At 69.9% G+C, this 5,003-nt stretch overlaps 1 non-coding gene across 1 annotated transcript; it reads left to right on the top strand.

Annotated features, from left to right (window-relative positions):
- Positions 1-1,532: 1,532 nt before the first annotated feature.
- On the top strand, positions 1,533-1,651 carry LOC135894893 (5S ribosomal RNA). Its single transcript, XR_010562433.1, has one exon. It is a non-coding gene; the product is annotated as a 5S ribosomal RNA (ribosomal RNA).
- Positions 1,652-5,003: the final 3,352 nt, after the last annotated feature.

The following is a 5,003-nucleotide window of genomic DNA, read 5'->3' as shown; positions in this document are numbered from 1 at the left end:
TTTTCGGGCTTGGAAAAAATTGTCAGCCCGCTTCCTCCGGGTTGACCTGGTGGCCGAGCGGGGACTTGGACAATCTTTCGGACTTGGAAAAATTTTTCGGGCTTGGAAAAAAATTGTCAGCCCGCTTCCTCCGGGTTGACCTGGTGGCCGAGCGGGGACTTTGACAATCTTTCGGACTTGGAAAAATTTTTCGGGCTTGGAAAAAATTGTCAGCCCGCTTCCTCCGGGTTGACCTGGTGGCCGAGCGGGGACTTGGACAATCTTTCGGACTTGGAAAAATTTTTCGGGCTTGGAAAAAATTGTCAGCCCGCTTCCTCCGGGTTGACCTGGTGGCCGAGCGGGGACTTGGACAATCTTTCGGACTTGGAAAAATTTTTCGGGCTTGGAAAAAATTGTCAGCCCGCTTCCTCCGGGTTGACCTGGTGGCCGAGCGGGGACTTGGACAATCTTTCGGACTTGGAAAAATTTTTCGGGCTTGGAAAAAATTGTCAGCCCGCTTCCTCCGGGTTGACCTGGTGGCCGAGCGGGGACTTGGACAATCTTTCGGACTTGGAAAAAAAAATTTCAGCCCGCTTCCTCCGGGTTGACCTGGTGGCCGAGCATCTCACCGTCCCCGGACGCAGCGAGGGACTGCCTCCCGGCCGTCAGGATCGGGCCCCTGGAAGTCTGGGTGGGGTGCGGGGGGGGGGGGGGGAATTGCCCGACGCCTCCGAGGAGCGCTACCGGGGCGGGCCGGGCCCCCCCTGCTCGAAAAGGAAAAGAAGGATCGGGCCCACGAGAGACAGGGACCCGGCCGCCAGGCAGGCCGACCTGGGTTCACCGTCCCCGGCCGCAGCGAGGGACTGCCTCCCGGCTGACTGGATCGGGCCCCTGGAAGTCTGGAAAAAGTTTAACCCGACGCCTCCGAGGAGGGGGCGCCCAGGGAAGGAGGGAGAACCGGGTTGACCTGGCAAAGCGGCCACCAGGTATACCAGTTAAAACCTATGGGTTGACCCGGTGGCCGGAAAGCATACCGGCCAGCCAGGTGAACCCCGTTCGATTCCACGGGTTGACCTGGTGCCCGGGAGGGGACTCGGACGGTTCCCCCCGGGGTACGCCTTCCTCGGCCCGAAGGAACAGGGTGCGAACCAGGCGCGGGGGCGGGGCGGGGAACCGCTGGAACCGCTGGGGGACGGGGGACGGGGAGGGGGGGAATGGATCGGGCCTGCCGGGACCCGGCCGCCAGGCAAGCCGCCCCGGGCTCACCCTCCCTGGCCGCAGCGAGGGACTGCCCCCCCCCCCACCCCCGGCTGACAGGATCGGGCCCGCTGGAAGTCCGGGAAAATATTTTTCCCGACGCCGGAGGGAGGGGGGGGGGGAGGGGAAGGGGCTCTGACGGGCCAGCCCGGGCCCCGGAGCTTGAAAAGGAAAAAAAAGGATCGGGCCCGCGAGAGACGGGGGCCCTGCCGCACGGGGCAGTCCGACCGGGGCTCGCCGTGCGGCAGGCCCGGGCGCCGGCAGGGGAAAGCGGGCGAGGAGGCGCGGAGCCGGGTGCCTACGGCCATACCGGACCGAACGCCCCCGATCCCGTCCGATCTCGGAAGGTAAACCGTCCCGGGCCTGGCTAGTACTTGGATGGGTGACCGCCTGGGAATCCCAGGTGCCGTAGGCAGCTTTTCCCGGTCCGAGCCAGCTCTCTCTCCTTTTTCTGGGGAGGAAGGAGAAGGGGGGGGGGGGCGGGCCAGAAAGCCCCTCGTCGCTCCTGCCGAGTCGGAGGTCGCGGCCGCAGGTCACGGGTCGGGGCGCCTGGGGTCCGGCTCCCCCCAACACCCACCCGGCTTCCTCCGCGGAGGACCCCCGGCCACCGAAGCCGCTGGGGGAGACCCCGGGCATGGGGCGGACTGGCCCGGCCCCTCCCGGCCCCCCTGCGCCCGGCCGCCGGCCCGCGGGACCGCCCCGAATCCCCCCGCGGCCACCCAGGCGAGGCCTGGCCTGGAGGGCCCCACGGCGGGTGTCAGGCTCCCCGCCGCTTGCCCCACCGGGGACCCACGGCCACCGAAGCCGCTGGGGGGAGACCCCGGGCATGGGGCGGACTGGCGCGGCCCCTCCCGGCCCCCCTGCGCCCGGCCGCCGGCCCGCGGGACCGCCCCGAATCCCCCCGCGGCCACCCAGGCGAGGCCTGGCCTGGAGGGCCCCACGGCGGGTGTCAGGCTCCCCGCCGCTTGCCCCACCGGGGACCCACGGCCACCGAAGCCGCTGGGGGAGACCCCGGGCATGGGGCGGACTGGCCCGGCCCCTCCCGGCCCCCCTGCGCCCGGCCGCCGGCCCGCGGGACCGCCCCGAATCCCCCCCCGGCCACCCAGGCGAGGCCTGGCCTGGAGGGCCCCACGGCGGGTGTCAGGCTCCCCGCCGCTTGCCCCACCGGGGACCCACGGCCACCGAAGCCGCTGGGGGAGACCCCGGGCATGCGGCGGACTGGCCCGGACCCTCCCGGCCCCGCTGCGCCCGGCCGCCGGCCCGCGGGCCCGACCCGAATCCCCCCGCGGCCACCCAGGCGAGGCCTGGCCTGGAGGGCCCCACGGCGGGTCTGCAGCTCCCCCCGGGCTTCCTCCCCCGAGGACCCACGCCCCCCCTGAGCCGCAGGGGGAGACCCCGGGCCCGGGGCGGACTCGCTCGGGCCCCCCCCCTGCGCCCGGCCGCCGGCCCGCGGGACCGCCCCCGAATCCCCCCGCGGCCAGGCAGGAGAGGCCTGGCCTGGATGCCACGGAGGACCCGCGGCCCCCAAAGCCGCAGGAGGCGCCCCCGGCCCCGGGGCCGGTAAGCCCCGTGTCGCTCCCCCCCCCCTCACCCCCCCACCCCCCCCGCGCCTCGCTGCCGGGCACCGGGCACCGCCCCAGAGTCAGCCGCAGCCGGCCGGCCTGAGAGCTGCCCTCCTGTGTGAGACTACGTTGATACTAACCGGCCATCAGGCAGGTCAACCCCATTGCTAGACCTGGGTGGACCTGGTGGCCGAGCGGGGACTTAGGAAATTTTCCAGCCTTTTCCCGGGGCGTGACCTGTTGTCCCGGTGGGGACTTTGAAAATTTTACAGCCGCTTCCCGGGGCTTGACCGGTTGTCCTGAAGGCCCCCCACCCCCACCCCCACCCCCGGGCTCCTGCTCCCCTCTCCCCAGCCTCGGTGCTCCGCTCCCAGCCTCGGAGGCTCCCTCTCTGCGGCGGCTGCATCGCGTCCGAGGACGCTCACCCTCCGGAGGCTGGCTGTAAAGCCTGACACCCACCACCGCCGCCGCCCCGATTCTCCGAGGGGCGACTCTGAGGCCTCCCCCCACCCCCGGACCACCCTGGAGACGACTGCTAAGCCCCCACCCCCGGCCAGTCTAGGGGAAGACTGCTAAGCCTCTCCCCCCCCTGCCCCACCCACCCACACTGTCTGGGGGATGACTATTAAGCCTCCCCCCCGCCCAGCCTGGGGGAAGACTGTTAAGCCTCCCCCCCACCCACCCTGTCTGGGGGACGACTATTAAGCTTCCCCCCCGCCGGAGCGCCCGGGGGACGACTATTAAGCCTTCCCCCGGACTGCCCGGCGGACGACTGCGAAGCCTCCCGCTCAGCCTGGGGGAAGACTGTTAAGCCTCCCCCCCACCCACCCTGTCTGGGGGACGACTATTAAGCTTTCCCCTCCGGAGCGCCCGGGGGACGACTATTAAGCCTCCCCCGGACTGCCCGGGGGATGACTGCGAAGCCTCCCGCTTTGCCTGGGGGAAGACTGTTAAGCCTCCCCCCCCACCCACCCACCCACACTGTCTGGGGGACGACTGTTAAGCTTTCCCCCCCGGAGCGCCCGGGGGACGACTATTAAGCCTCCCCCGGACTGCCCGGGGGACGACTGCGAAGCCTCCCGCTCAGCCTGGGGGAAGACTGTTAAGCCTCCCCCCCCCCCACCCACCCACACTGTCTGGGGGACGACTATTAAGCTTTCCCCCCCGGAGCGCCCGGGGGACGACTATTAAGCCTTCCCCCGGACTGCCCGGGGGACGACTGCGAAGCCTCCCGCTCAGCCTGGGGGAAGACTGTTAAGCCTCCCCCCCACCCACCCTGTCTGGGGGACGACTATTAAGCTTTCCCCTCCGGAGCGCCCGGGGGACGACTATTAAGCCTTCCCCCGGACTGCCCGGGGGACGACTATTAAGCCTCCCCCGGACCTGCTCCATCTCGACTATTAAGCCCCCCTCTGTGGTCCTCAGGACCACTGCCGCGCGGCCCGCGGAGTGGGGTGACACCCGGGCCGCACAGCAAACCGGCCACCAGGTCAACCCATTGAATCCAATGGGTTGACCTGGTGGCCGGAAATCAAACCGGCCACCAGGTCAACCCATTAGATTCAGTGGGTTGACCTGGTGGCCGAGCGGGGACTTGGAAAATTTTACAGCCGCTTCCCCGGGGGTTGACCTGTTGTCCCGGTGGGGACTTTGAAATTTTTACAGCCGCTTCCCCGGGGGTTGACCGGTTGTCCTGAAGGCCCCCCACCCCACCCCCTCCCGGGCTCCTGCTCCCCTCTCCCCAGTCTCGGTGCTCCGCTCCCAGCCTCGGAGGCTGCCTCTCTGCGGCGGCTGCATCGCGTCCGAGGACGCTCACCCTCCGGAGGCTGGCTGTAAAGCCTGACACCCACCGCCGCCGCCGACCCGACTCTCCGAGGGACGACTCTGAGGCCTCCCCCCACCCCCGGACCACCCTGGAGACGACTGCTAAGCCTCCCCCACCGGACCGCCCGAGGGAAGACTGCTACGCCTCCCGCCAGCCCTTCCCCGCCCAGCCTAGGGGAAGACCGCTAAGCCTCCCCCCCCGCACAGTGTCTGGGGGACGACTATTAAGCCTTCCCCCCCCCCCGGAGCGCCCGGGGGACGACTATTAAGCCTTCCCCCGGACTGCCCGGGGGACGACTGCGAAGCCTCCCGCTCAGCCTGGGGGAAGACTGTTAAGCCTCCCCCCCACCCACCCTGTCTGGGGGACGACTATTAAGCTTT

This window comes from Emys orbicularis, assembly GCF_028017835.1.
Source record: "Emys orbicularis isolate rEmyOrb1 chromosome 15 unlocalized genomic scaffold, rEmyOrb1.hap1 SUPER_15_unloc_4, whole genome shotgun sequence".
In the NCBI taxonomy this organism is placed as follows: domain Eukaryota; kingdom Metazoa; phylum Chordata; order Testudines; family Emydidae; genus Emys; species Emys orbicularis.
The sequence above is the reverse complement of the archived record's forward strand: the minus strand, read 5'-3'. Positions and strand labels throughout refer to the sequence as shown.